At 46.2% G+C, this 15,475-nt stretch overlaps 1 protein-coding gene across 4 annotated transcripts in view; it reads right to left on the minus strand.

Moving 5' to 3' along the window:
- Positions 1-2,210, minus strand: part of P4HA1 (prolyl 4-hydroxylase subunit alpha 1) — a 47,086-nt gene extending 44,876 nt beyond the window's left edge. For all 4 annotated transcript variants that reach the window (XM_066600583.1, XM_066600584.1, XM_066600581.1 and 1 more), the window contains exon 1: positions 2,058-2,210. The gene's annotated coding sequence lies outside the window, so the exon portion shown is untranslated. The remainder of the gene's footprint in view (positions 1-2,057) is intronic.
- Positions 2,211-15,475: the final 13,265 nt, after the last annotated feature.

The raw sequence follows: 15,475 nt of genomic DNA on the forward strand, positions 1-15,475 counted from the left end.
TATTTATTTTCCTTCAAATAAAGCGGTATCTCCCAGACTTGTGCCACCATCTGCTATAAACCAGGTGTCCAATTGGTAGCACTCTGCAATATTCTCTAGTAGCGATTCTGTATCTGGCTCAAAACCACTAAATTGCAACATCCTATATACACACACAACATCCCTGACGTATTTGTCCAACACTCCTCTACAGATCCTGATGATGAGGAGTTCCAGGATGAGGAAGGTGCACGGAGGGGTGGTGCAGCAGCTGCAGTCAGCCACCTCAGCACTGAACATCTGGAACATCACTTCTCCATCTACATAAAGAATGACTGTCCCCAGAATGAAGAGAGAAATTTGCAACATTGAAATAAATATTTGCAACAAATAAATAAGTTGTTTCTTCTTTCACAAATATTTAAACTCAACTCAAAAATAATTTACATTGAGAAGAAGATGCAATAAACTTAATATAAAGCATTTAAACCCACCGCATTCATTACACCCTGGTTGACCATCACTGGAAATACAAAAGTCACGTACTCTTGGGGAGTCAAATTGCTTTATCCCACCCCTTACTGGGGGGGGGGGGGGGGGGGGGTGGGAGGGGACTTCCCAGGAAATTTAGAATATGACGCGTCACAAGTTTTACAGATGTGCGGATTCTGGAAAGCAGTGGTTATAGCTGTTCAGCCAAGAATTATATAACCAGGACAATTCAATAAGTTAACAGATAATTAAGTCTTTAAATAAACATGTCATTCGGTTCCTACTGAATCAGGTGTCAGATTTACGCGTGTGGCATTTAAAGAAATCCATTGTATAAAGAAGAAGGAGAGCGGGATTTAAATACTAGTTATTTGCATTGCAGAATTTAGGACATATAATGGGGCAATTGTTTCACAGAGCCTCTTCTAGAATATTAATGCAAATTCAGGAGACGAGAAACCAGCAAACTAAAAAAGGAGCAGAACGACTTCCGAGCGGCTACACACAACAGTCATACATCTCTCCTACAGAAGTCTGGAACTTTCACCAAAGAGGCGAGAAAGGAGAAAAACTTGGTGTTAGAATAAACAACATAGAGGAAGCAGGGGGGATTCAGGAGCAGGATAGGAAGGTGGAATGCTCTGCCACGTATATATCTATATAGCCTCCCCTCCCCCCCTGCTGCGGAATGTCATTCTGCACAGTCAGACCCCCTTTTCCCTACTGCAGTACTCAATAAAAGAGTCTGCAGCGCATTTCTACTCTTCGCTGCTGACTCCATCCCAACCTCCGCGAAACTTCCCCTTTTTCCAAATAAGTCGCAAGAAGGAAACGTAATCAGAAGACTAGAAATTTCCAGCAAATTACAGCTGCAGAGATTCCAAGAAGAAACATCCAGGGGTTAAATGCTTGGCTGGCGCAGCAGAAGACTTCATTTTATGATGTATGGAAGTAAAGGCAGAAAGATGCCACTTCTGCACCAACTCACCATGAATGGGAGCTGCCTGGCACTGCCACACAGCCGTGGCATAAAGCAATAGGCATCTACTAAAAGGCTCAGGTTATACTCTGGATTCAGACAGCTTTTTTTTGTTGTTTTTTTTTTTAAGAAAAAACGAAACTATTGTATATGGGGTCCTATAAGGTTCCGTCTATATTTAGGATTTGCCCTCCATCAGATGGCACATGAAGCACTGGTACCAATTTTTCAATTCCAATCTAATCCTGTCCATTGTGTCACCAGTGATGTAATGATTATTATAGGGAGATCTTACTAATGGAACACACAAGATGACATTTTGTGTGTGTGTGTGTGTGTATATATATATATATATATATATATATATATATATATATATATATATACACACACACACACACACGTCCTTTCTATACATTAATACCTGGGCTATACTGCAGGACAGCTCCTCATCTACCACTATAAATGAGCCCCATGACCCCTGGCATCACTGACAGCTACCAGTCACCACTCTATAAAGTTAGTGGAAGTTTCAGAGAAGTTGCCCCGATGCCACCTGCGGAGCAGGCAGAGTGCTCGGTACGTGCAGGCTGCCCTGTGCTCTTACCTCCTCCTGTGGACCACGGTCAGCGCTGTAGTCAGTGGAGGCTCCGGCCCGTACTGGATCTCCTCAGTCCCCTCCACCCTCTCTTGAGGCTTCTTCTCCAGCTCCCCCTCCTCAGTCCTTCTCTACGTGAGACTCCTCACACTGGCCCGGACAGCCAACGCAGGCGCAAACCTGTTACGTACAACGCATGCGTCAACAAAGCACGAAACGTTCCGACTATGTACGAATTCACTCGGCTCCTTCCGAGACCCGTAGAGTAAGAATGGATTAGCTCCTCGGAGGTCTGATGATGTATAGGTCACATGACCAGATTAGAACGTGGGGCATATTCTTCATGTAGAGCTATGGAGGAGGAAGTAGAGGTAACTGCTGCTGCAATGGATTATTGTGGAGGATGGTAATGGGGAGCAGTGAGTGTGGAAGATAGGGGGGGGGGGCACCTTTTTTTTTTTTTAACCAAACTACACAGAAGGGGTGTGGCTTAAAGGATTTTTCCAGGGCATTACTACTGATGATGTATCCTCTGGATAGGTAATCAGTATTGATTGGCTGGGTTTTGCCGCTCGGGACCTAGGGTGATTGGAAGCTTGCTGTCAGCACCGCAGCACACAGGAGTATGGAGCGGAAGCTGCTGCCAGGGGGCTCATTAAGATCAATAGGAGCTGCGCCTGCATTTTCCGGGGTTGAAGCTTCAGACTTAGGCTGGGTTCACACAAGCGTAATTTCACCGCCTATTCCGCGCTGAATGAAGTCAATGAAAGTACATTGATTTTGATTGATCCATACATATTTGCGAGTATTCATTTCATGTCAGATGTGTGCCAAGATGAACGCAGCGTGTTGTATTTTGCCGTGTATTGCGCGATAGAGCCCACTGTTCTCTCTGGGTGCATAATCAACGCTGTACATGCGGAATTACATTGCATATAGGCGCGGGGAAATGTAAACAATAAAAGAAGCCAGGAAGACTGCGCATGACAGCGTGCATGAGACGCAGAATCGCTGCCATACGTGGCGGTAGGCCGGATCCACAGCAGTAAAACGCTGCGTGACTCACGGTCGTGTGACCTGGTCATACTCTTACTGGAAATGTATGAGTAAAGGTTCATTCACAGCAGCCGATTCCTGTTAAAAACAGGAGGAAAAAGCGCAGCATGCTGTACAATTTCATCCTATAAAATGCCAGAAGCCCAGCGGGAAAGCGAACAGACCCCATAATAGTGAATGGCGTCTGTTCAGTTCCATCATGTGACGGTAATGTTTGGCCACAGGGTTGCGTTTTTCTGCTTCCAAAACTGAGCGGATAATCGGAACCCTAAACGCAAGTGTGAACGAGCCCTAAGGCCTCCTTCCCACGAACGGATTTACGCCGCGTAAATTCGCGGCAAAAATCCGCTGAGTTGCCCCCTGCTATTAGGTTCTATTGAACCTAATAGCACAATGCTCACGGTGCGGAATTCCACCGCGGAATTTCGCACCGTGAAATCTCCCGTCCTCACCCGCAGCATGTTCTATTTTCCGCGGGTGTACGCGCTGACGGCTTCCATTGCAGTCAATGGAAGCCGTCTGTTCAGCGGAAGATAGCGTGAAAAAACGCTTCCCCGCCTACCGCCGCGCGTCATATGACGCGACCGGCGCGTCACGTGACACGGCCGGCCGCGTCATGTGACGCGGTGGGCGTGTCACATGACGCGACGGCGGTGGGCAGGGAAGCGTCTTCATGCTATCTTCCGCTGGTAAGTATGGGGTCTCTGGGGGGCGCCGTGACGGGCTTCACTGCGGAATATTACGCGGCGGAGCCCGTCACGCTCGTGTGAAGCCGGCCTAATGTGACAACTGGCTGTTATCATTCTTATATTGTGGCGCTCTCCTATAGGGCCACTTGTGGGCGTGTCGCATGACGCGACGGCGGTGGGCGGGGAAGCGTCTTCATGCTATCTTCCGCTGGTAAGTATGGGGTCTCTGGGGGGCGCCGTGACGGGCTTCACTGCGGAATATTACGCGGCGGAGCCCGTCACGCTCGTGTGAAGCCGGCCTAATGTGACAACTGGCTGTTATCATTCTTATATTGTGGCGCTCTCCTATAGGGCCACTTGTAATATAGTGCCAGTTACCAATGCCTCCTGCATTGTGCCACCAGCTGGCAATGGCTCTGTAATGAGGCACCAGCCACAGATTCTCCCATATTGGGGCACTAGCCATTGACACCTTCATAAAAATGCACTGATAGTTCAGGGTTGTACATAGAACTCCGTGGCCCTGCAGCAAAACTCAGAATTGCTCCTAGAAAAATTTGTGCATTTTGCATTTCTTCTGTATCAAACCAAGTCTGCGATAAAGACTTTTTCCAGCCACAACGTAACTCTGCACCTCTCTTTCCATCCTGCTGCAACTGCCGCCCTTATTATCCCCCCATAGTAATAGTACTCCCTCTACAGCCCCATTTACTAATCGTGTTCACTTCTATGGCTCCATTTAGTAATAGTGCCCATTTCTATCGCCCCAATTAGTAATATTGCCCTCTCCATAGTCTTTACTAGTAACAGTGCCCCCCTCCGTCGCCTTAATTAGTAACAGTGCCCCCATTGTGGCCTTTATTAGTAAGTGGTCTCCCCCCCTACCTGAACGGCTTCCTTGGCAGACATCAACCTTTTGACCAGGAGCTTCTGTTACACTCACAGTCTGAACTTCGGGCCACCTTATGCCACCCTATGTGAATGATAACTTGACTCCTCCCTACTCCTGTCCTAGAGTAGACTAAGCCGGATATTCAGGAGCGAGACAGATCCTGGGGAGTCAGTAGTGGGATTGGGACGCTTGGCACGGTGCCCCACCAGAGGTTAATTATATTTTACCGGGCTCAGCTGGAAATGACTGGCTCTAGGGTGGTTCACTGGCCCAGTCGCAACCCTATCTGAGTCACGATGGTAGAAAATACAATCTAGCTAAACCAATAATACAAAGTTGTACCATTTATATTTTTATTGAACACATACTGAAAAAAGTAAGGGAACCCTTTACCAGGTTCATGCTGCTTGAATTACAAAGAGGGAGAGAGCTATCACTCAACATGATACAAATGGGGAGAAGCCGGTGTGACTCGGAGCACCCTACCAAGTCAAACTTCAAAGTTCCCCCCTTTTCCTGCAAAACATCATAGGACCAAGGAAGGCAAAGGTACCAAGGCAGCAAGATACTGAGAATTTTTCATGAGTACACTATTGATGACCAATCCTCAGTATAGGTCATCAGTACTTGATCGCCAGTAGTCCGCAGCTCAGGACCTCCGTCAATAAGCTGATTGCATTCACTGAGCTGTTTTCCGACTACGTAACGAATGAACATGATGTAACTGGCCTGGGAAGAGGCTGCAGCACTCCACAGATCAGCTAATTGATGGAGATCCCGAGCATCAGGCCCGCAGATCAAGTGTTAATGACCTATCCTGAGAATAGGTCATCAATGGTGAAATCCTGAAAAACGTCTTTAAAGGAAAGCAGTAGAACCACCATGCACCTATAAAACACCTTACTCTACTGTTCAAGTATTGTATGTGTCAGTGAGAACTGACAAGCATGCTGTACCTCTATTATGCAGATACGGAACTGTTACTTTGTGTGCAAATAAATATGAACTGCAATTACTATCTCCTTGAAGTTACTCATCTTTGGGTGTGCTAGCCAAACTTCATCTCAAGGGGCATCAATGTACCATTAGAAAGGTACACACATTTGAAGACACCCTCTGATTTTGAAACAAAATTCTGTCCTGGGACCAAAGAGCCATCTTACTAGTACTTTATCTTCTCTTTCTGGCCCTTGGTTCAGCCCAGTGGCGTAGGAAGGGGGGTGCGGCAGGTGCGGGTCGCCCCGGGTGCTATCACTGAGGGGGGGGGGGGTGACGGCTCAGCTTTGGTTCTGATCCTCTCACATCCCCCGCTCCCCGCACTCAGCTATAGGACCGCAGGTTAGACAAGAACAAAGTATTCCCGCTGGGTGCCGACAGCTCCCCTCCACTCAGTGAGCCAGTGTACCTGCAGCGGGAGCCCCGGTTATGTAACCCCACGCTCCGCGGAGTATACACCACTCTCCCCGCCTTTACCTTGGTGTGTTTCTGCGTCTCCCACCTTTCCTATCTTCTGATAAGTGGAACCGTTGTGGCTGAGTCCTCTGTGACACCGCTGATCTCCTCACAGCATCCCCGGGCGGTGGCCATGCAGTGTGTCACATTGAGGCTGAGCTGTGGTGGTCACCCTCTGTCAGCAGTTGCCGGTAATGGTCAGTGTGGATGGAGCTGCAAGTATCAGGGTGTGTGCAGAGGGAGACATGACAGTGGAGGGGGGACATGGCCGGCATTGCTCCTCATTGTGGATGATGGGACACAGGTGTGGTGGTAAATGGCTTCCTGTTCTGTACAGTTAAGCTCATCCACAACAACCCAGCCGGTAAGGCCTCCAGTCACACGAGCCGCGGACTGCGCCTGTAAATGAGGGTTATGTAATGAGGGGGTCTCTAACACGTTGTAATGAGGGGGTCTCTGACACGTTGTAATGGGGCCGGCAGTGCTGACAGGATGGAATTTGGTCTCTTCATTAATTAGCTGCCAAGTTATCAGCCCCCCAGATGTTACATGATATGACAGCTGGCTGACATGTTACGTATTGTTGCTGCCTTATCAGGGCTGGGTGCAAATGATGAAACATTTTGTAACGTGTCAGCAGGACCACAATGCCATCCGCAGTAACAGATTGGATCACCAGCATTGTGGGCAGACTGACTCCGCAATTCTCCAGTGTTGTCCCTTCTGGTTTATGGGGCAGCGGGATGTGAGCAGCATCATGGATGTAATACAGGGTGCAGTCAGAAAGACGGATCCAGCGCTATCCCTATTTTGCGCGCATATATACACCAAAGGTCCCCATAGAAGTCTACAGGAAGTGCGCAAATGCACAATTCAGTGAAAAAAAGGACACATCTAGACCTTATTAGGTTAAATAATCATTTAAATTGGGAGGGGGGGGGTGGTATATCTGTTGCACGCAAATCTACATGCCTTATGTGCGCCGATATGTATGCAAATCATTCATAGCGTGAAGCTAACGCTCATGTGAAGGAACCCTTATAGAAGCCAAAATACAAAATTGAAATCCATGTTCCAGGGCCTGTGCGCCATACCATTGTGTAGCGCATCCGTGCCTTCCTATGCAAGTACTCTATTGTTCCTTCAGTTTAGGCCCCTACTGAGATATAGCGCTGGGTCCATCTTATTGACGACACCCATATAGGGTGACAGCTGAGTATATGGTCACCATCCTTGCTTTTTATGAGGAACCAAGATTAATCCTTTAAACATGGTCTGCTTCAATCTCATGTCCTGTGGATGGTGATTGTTCAGCTTCACACAGTTGTTGGGGACAACATGGCGATTGGCCCGTGTCTATGGCGAGCTAGAGCTGTGCAGCTACTTTACTAGTCATTTTGACTTTGTGTGGCGTTTGATGCTGTACATTCACTTTCACAGAGTGAACAAGTGCCCAAATGTCAGATGGTGGCTACAAGTGGACTCAATAGGGCTTTGTGATGTGCATGTGGGGGGGGGGGGGGTTAAAAAAAATTTCCGCACTGGGTACACCTGACCTTGCTATGCCGCTGGTTCAGCCAGTTAAGTTTTCAGGTGGACAAAATAGGCAGCGCCATCTCTAGACTTACAGAGCATCCATAGTACATTGGTAGTGTTAGCACTATCAATGCACTGTAGCTGCTGTGTCATTGACCAGCACTGCTCACATAATCAGCGTTGTCCATTTACAGAACAGTTCAGTGTCTATTAAGTAGTTAGAAAATGGCGATTGCCATCCAGCAAAATGAAGCACCGAAACATAGGGGCTAGGAAGAGATGCTCAAGTACCATTAAGATACCCCCTTCAGTCCTGACTAACAAATCTACCTGAGAGCCTGGAGATTTCACAGGCGGCTGCGGTATGCATTCCCTGGTCGCATGACCACCGCTATCCAATGGATAACAGCACTCATTTAAATTTAAAATCTCCTTGCTCCTGGCTACTAAAGGTAGCCAAGAGTCTGGAGCAGTGACCGAGGGCCGCAGCGAGCTGTCTCCGGTCACGTGATCGCCGTTATCCAATGGATAACGGCGATCACGTAAAAGTTAAAAACAGTTGAAGTGCAATGCTCCTTTCGGTTTGGGGCCCGTTGTGGATACAGACCGAAGATTAGGGCCACAATGGGTATGTTTCTGAACATGGAAGAAACAGGGGTATCCAGTTTGGGGTGAAAGTCTTCATTCATGGGTGCGCTGTTTTTTTTAAATGACACAATTGCCGAAAAAATGAAGATCATGATTTCCTCCTTCTGCTTTGCTTAGATTCATTCAAAAACTGTGGGGTCAAAATACACAGTACACCCCTAGCTGAGTTTGTTAAGGGGTTTAGTTTTCAAAATGGGGTTCTCTGTCGTTTTGGCCGCTCAAGAGCTCTACAAGTGTGCAATGTGGCCTAAAACACCTTCAAGCAAAATTTCTGTTCCGAAAGTCACCGGTTGCGCCTTTCAGATTGGGCCCCATTGTGCTTACAGACATAAGATTAGGGCCACAATGGGTATGATTCTGAACATAGGACTAACAAGGGTATCCATTTTGGGGTGTAAATCCTCATTTTCACGTGCACTATAGAAAAAAAATACTCATGACACTCCTCAGTGAATACATTAAGGGGTGTAGTTTTTAAAAAGAGGTAATTTGTGGGGGTATCTATCATGTTGACACCTATGAGCCTTTGCAATCTTGGCTTGGTGTGGTAAACCAATGTTCCTCAAAATGTGAAAAAAAAATTCCCAATTTTGGCACTATTAATAAATATACACAAACTCTATTGGTCTATTTTTACCACCTAAATGAAGTACAAAATGTGGCGAAAAAACAATGTCAGAATCATTTGGATATGCAAAACCTTTACGGAGTTATTCTATGTTAAAGTGACATGTCAGATTTCCAAAATTTAGCTCTGTCACTAAGGCATAAACAGGCTTCATCACTAAGGGGTTAATAGACGACCAGCTCTCACCTAATTCCCATCAGCCATGACAGCGCTGTCATAAGTGTGTGGAAATCAACTACCGGTAATGGTAAAATTATCATAGGCATTTGCAAGATGTTGGTAAAAAAAAAAATGCAGCCTCCTCCACCCCTTAATAGCCGGCCAATGTTATTTCTTCTCTGCCCAGGACAGCCCCAAAAGCTGGAGCTGTAATAGGCATGAGGAAATCCAATTACCGGTAAGTGTAAAATGTTTGGCACATGCCTATGATTCAAGATCTTCCTTTGGGGTCCCTCAGTGTCCATGGTCCCCTTTATTAAGCTCTGTTTGATATCTTTCTTCTGTTCTTCAGTCTTATCAAGGCTCAGGAGGGCAACCTACTCTGATGAATAAACAGCTGATGACCTACCAAGGCTATCTAAGTTGCAAAAACAAAATCCCTCAAGCAAGACCTGGTCCAGTACTAATATAGGTGCAGACCTATAATTTAAAGGGAAAAAAAAGGTCTGGCTTGCTGTCACAGTATGGCAGGGGATCTCGAGCATCTCCCATCGATTTCAATGGGGCTGGCGCTGCTGCCACTGGCCCCAGTGGAAACAATGGGGAAAGATCACTATCTCCTGCTGTGGCTGTGACAGCCATAGCAGGAGATTCCTTCAGTCCTGCAGGGATGGGAGGCTGTTTCCCTGCGAAAACGCCTCGCATCGAGGGCCTCAGAAGGATTGCGAAAGCGATATCGGGGCGTGTATCACATCCCAATATCGCTCTCGCCAGTATGCAGAAGCCCTATAAAATATGCGTGCGAGAAAGATGGGGAAAGTCCAATCTTTTCTCTTGGGCTGTAATATTGTGCGAGAATCAATGGTTTAGTTTAGTCATTTTTTGTGGCCATGATTTTCACGGCTGCAAAAGCTTCGCAAACATGGTCGTGTGTATAAGCCCTAGTACCGCTACACATGAACCACGTAGTAGCCAAATACCAGGTCTACACGACCGCTCAGCAGAATATTTCCACACTGCAGACTATGCAAGACAATATAGTACTGATCAGAGACAGTCATAGGCAGAATACACAACAATTAAAGGGCTTGCCTGACTTATCTTTTTTTTTTATTATTGGGTATATGTGATATGTACTTGGCACTGGAGTGCCTTTGCACTGCTCTGGTACCATTGTATGTCCGGTGACGTCCATGTCATGTGGGCTCCTAAACTCTTCACAGGACGTTACTGACATCCCATTACAGGGATCCTATTGGCTGCAGAGGTCACATGACGAAAGAACCACATGACCACTGCAGACAACAAATAAAGTGACCGAGGACAGGAGTGGTGGCTGGGGAGCATCATGGCAGTGGATAGGCGAGTATGTATGTTTTTTGCAATATACATTTTGTCCTTCGGTTGCGAGTGGTGAAGCGACAAAAGGTTCCGGATAGCCCAACAGCTTTAGATGGAGATGGAGGCCAGATTTCTTTTTTAAATTAAAAAAAAAACTTTATTGAACCAAAACTAGAATATTATTTCTGACCATACTTGTATACGAGTATACCGGTTTGATACTTTAGCGTTACGTAAACTTTAAACAGCATTCCACACTGACAAAACCTCTCAATTTCTCAGAACGGCAAGGCATTTCCCTCTTTCGGGTTACTGTCCTTCTTTCATAATACTGCATAATTAATTTCTGGAACCACATCACAACCTCAATGGACCAGCAAGAATCCATTTATCAAACCACACGGAATGTGGAAAATCACTTCCTTCACATAACTCTCTGAATGCATAGCGCCTCTACAAAGGTTTTCCTTTATTTTTGTTTGGGCCCATGTCACTGTCCTCTTCTGGGACAGAGCCTACCTCTCCTTCCATGCAGGCTCTGGCTTTTGTTCAGCTCTGGTCAACAGGCCTTTCTGTGCTCATCTTCCACCGTCAGTCATTCGGCTTCTTTCCATGGCCTTCCCAAGTACGGGGACTGTGTCCAGGCCGCCCGTCTTTCTGCGGCAACTGTCATGTCTGCTGACTGTTGTTGGCCCCTGCGAAATATACACCTGGGGGTCCTCTCCTGTGTGCTGTAAAACAATATACACTTCTGCGTCTCTCCTACCTCTGCCTGCTATGATGCTAGGTGCCTATCGTGCCAAAAATTTCCTGGGCTTTTGCAGGAGAGTGAGCTTAGCCCTGCCCAATGCTAATGGTCGTTTAGTGTGTTATTGCTTTTCTTAGCGATCACAGATCATGGCAGACCCAAACACCATTAACTTGCGATTGGTTGCCATGGTACCCTATCATCCCTCTGCGATTACAGAGGGCTGATGACTTCAACACTGATCACTGCAATTAAGCAGTTAACAGCAGGGATCGGTGTTCTTACCAGTCCCCACTGTTGCAGCATACATATGACATAAATATACGACATTTCTCCTCCCATATATGTACATTCTTTGTCAAAAAAGAAAAAAAATCAAACAGCTAGAAAAAGTTAAGATTTTGCTGCAAAGCTCATTGAGTTGTAGGAGTTGTAGGATGATTGGATGAACTGTCTTGCCACCTGAGGCCCAAAAAGCAGTTTACACTCTTGGTCTATAAAAGGCTTCTTGTGTGTAGTGACCTTTTTTCTCTCAGTTAACAGTTTGAGAGGGGCGCATTATTGGAAAAGAGAAAGACTGGATGATCGAATCGATGAATTGCCCCCACCTGGGCCATTTTGACCAGACTGTTAGGAGGTGTTGGGATTGGAGGATGCGTGAGGGCACACAAAGGCGACCAGGCTCAGGGTGCCCTCAGCAGACCACCAGTAGGGAGGATCATCTGATAGTCTAACAAACACAAGCAGCTCCAACTGTTTCGTTGAGACATGTAGCACCATATTTATACCCCTGTGTCTGTCAGAACCATTTCCAGGCGCTTGGCTGAAAGACATTTTTTCTCACAGTGCCCGTAAGGTGTATGGCCATTGACACCCACCATCGTCTCCGTTTGCAGTGGTGTCATGTGCAATGAAACTGGACTGCTATGGAGTGGAACCAGATTGTCTTCAGGGACAAATCCAGGTTTAGTTTGGGCACCGACATCAGCCATGATCGGTTCTGGAGACCTAAGGATGAGTGCCTCAATCCTGCTTTTGCTGTGGAGCAGCACACTGCCCCCGCTTCTGGTGTGACTATCTGGGGGACATCACATATGACAGATGGTCACCCCTAATAGTGGTACGAGAGACAATGACAGCTCTGTGATCTGTTCAGCCACATGTGTTCCTCTCATGGCGGCTTCCAAGAGGCATTTTCGAGCAGGATAACAACTTCTACAACATTGTCACACTTATCGCCAGATTTATTGCCAATAGAACGTATGTATGGGTCCATCTGGGATGCCAATTTCCAAAGCCTACAAGTACAACAAGGCGGTACAACAGTATACTAGAGCCTCCCTTCAAGGGGTCAGTTCTCCACAACAAATGATCGTTTTGTTCTAATATTGTAATCACTTACTTACATCAATGTTACAATAGATTCTGACAACTTCTAGGGGAGGGATTTTGTTTGACAATAAGTGTATAATAAGTAGCCTTTAAAGAAATATGTATGGGTAGTTGGGTTCATTACAGTCGAAGGGAAAGTGTATTTTCTTTTTCTCTGAGACTGATTTCCACAATGCTGTGAGACCTCAGAATAATTTCCTCCAGTAGATCGAAGGTGGACAGGGTAATGTGTTACTGTTGATTTCCCTGTAATATCATATAGGTTCCTCTTTATTTATTGCACCTACTGCATTTAGCAGTTTTCTTTTGAGCACCATTAAAGTGATTTAGTGGTGTTGTAAGATACATGATATTTGTGAGTCTTCTAAATGGTCAACAATAAATAGATGTTATGATCCATAAAGGGCCTTTGAGATTGCATGGTTCTATTTTTATGGACATTCTTGAAAATACTTGAAATGAGATTTCTATTTCTACACACTATTGGCCCTATTAAAATTGTAGGCTTAAAGGGGTTGTCTCGCGCCGAAACGGGGTTTTTTTTTCCATAGGCCCCCCGTTCGGCGCAGGACAACCCCAATGGATGTGTTAAAAAAAACAAAACATATTACTTACCCGAATCCCCGCTCTGCGACGTCTTCCTTCTTCCTACTTCTTCCTTCACCAAGATGGCCGCCGGGATCTTCACCCACGATGCACCGCGAGTCCTTTCCCATGGTGCACCATTGGCTCTTGGCGGTCCATTGCCGATTCCAGCCTCCTGATTGGCTGGAATCGGCACACGTGACGGGGCGGAGCTACGATGACCAGCTCTCCGGCACGAGCGGCCCCATTCACCAGGGAGAAGACCGCACAGCGCAAGCGCGTCTAAAAACGACAGAAGATAGCGAAATTAGACGGATCCATGGCGACGGGGACGCTAGCAACGGAGCAGGTAAGTGAATAACTTCTGTATGGCTCATATTTAATGCACGATGTATATTACAAAGTGCATTAATATGGCCATACAGAAGTGTATAGACCCACTTGCTGCCGCGAGACAACCCCTTTAAGGGCCAATTATAATATGAGTTAGATTCTACCATATATTAGTACAGCAGAATCCAGCCAGCTAATTGCAGGATATAAGAAATTTTGCCAGAATAAGCATTTCAAACATATAAGGCACACATACACTCTAGTTTGTATATAATGTACTGCTTGCTATCTAACAGCTGAAAGGAATATACATATTCGGCCTCCTTCACACGGGCGACAAAGTCGCACGATTTTGTAGCATTGCTATAATGCTACAAATGGCATGTATGTGAAGCCCATGGTATCCTTTGGGTTCCTTCACACGAGATGTTTTGTAGCATGATACAAAACGACACACAAACCTTGCAGGTCCCGGGATATGCCTGCGACACGCAAGGTTTTGTAGCCAATGTTTCCCTATGGAGCCTTCCTCTCTGTTGCATCGCATGAAAACGCGGTTTGCATGTGATGCAACTTTGACAGCAGCAAATGCTACTGTCAAAGCTATAATCTAAGCCCTAACTGACGGGGGAAAAAAAATAACATATACATCACCTTAGACGAGCTGTCAGCCTGGCCGCAGCTTCTCCCCAGGTCCTGGCACTGATCTTCTTCTTCTCTTTTGGCCGAGGATTCAAAAATCTCCGCCTCCTGGAAGCGCTGGCTGTGATTGGCTGACACTTTAGCCAATCACAGTAAGTGCTCGATGAATGGCAGTCATTGAACCAATCACAGCCATTCTTAGAAATGCTACAAAAAGTGTCAGCCAATCAGCCAGCGCTTCCAGCAGCCAGGGATTTTTCAATCCCCGGCCAGAAGATGAAGAAGATGATCAGTGCCGGGACCTGGGGAGAAGCAGCGGCGGTGCCCCGGACAGCGCGGAAGAGGTGATGTATACTTTTTTTTTTCTCCTTTAGTTATAGCCTATTTTCAAGCCCCCCCCTCCGAAAATCCTTGCACGTGATGCTACAAAGTCGTGCGATTTTGTAGCATCACATGCGACTTTGTAGTGCTACACAATCATGGTATTGCTGAGAGAAAATCACAGCGATATCGCACGTTGCAGCGATGCGATATCGCTGCAATTTTCTCGCAGCGATACGGTGTCACCCGTGTGAAGGAGGCCTTATATAGTAAAGGGAGACATGGAGCTGCTTGGGTGAAAAATCAACGTGACTAATAAAATTAAAAGAATTAACTTTTTTTTTTTTTAATATATGACTTTACCATTCACTTAAAGGTCTGCACTTAAAATAAGTGTTCTGGGGTTCTAACATAGGTCATCTCCAGCAACTCATGAAGAGTTAAAAAGCTATTCTTGATACAACCTATTTGTTAATTGACCTGACAATTATTATAAACTATAGGTTACTAATTGGCTTTATAGCAGTTTTTTTTCAAGCAGGATAATGCTCGGCTGCACACACAAGGGGGGGGGGGGGGTCACAGGAATGTCTCCATAACATTGTCACACTTCCGTGGCTGCTCGGTCATCGCCAATAGAACGTGTAGGACCATCTGGGATGCCAACTTGGACAGCCTACGAATTTACACGATTTAGAGGCTCAGTTACAGCAAATAGGGACCAATATGCCACAGGATACCAGACACAACCTGTATGCCTCCATGCCTGCCCATATCACATCTTGTATCCAAGCTAGAGGGGTACAACAGGGTACTAGAGCCTCCATGGTGCCTGTATCACATCTTGTATCCAAGCTAGAAGTGGTACAACAGGGTACTAGAGCCTTCGTGCCCCCTGTATCACATCTTGTATCCAAACTAGAGGCGGTACACCAGGGTACTAGAGCCTCTATGCCCGCTGTATCACTTATTGTATCCAAGCTAGAGACAGTACAACAGGGTACT

Source organism: Eleutherodactylus coqui, chromosome 4 (genome assembly GCF_035609145.1).
Source record: "Eleutherodactylus coqui strain aEleCoq1 chromosome 4, aEleCoq1.hap1, whole genome shotgun sequence".
NCBI lineage: Eukaryota > Metazoa > Chordata > Amphibia > Anura > Eleutherodactylidae > Eleutherodactylus > Eleutherodactylus coqui.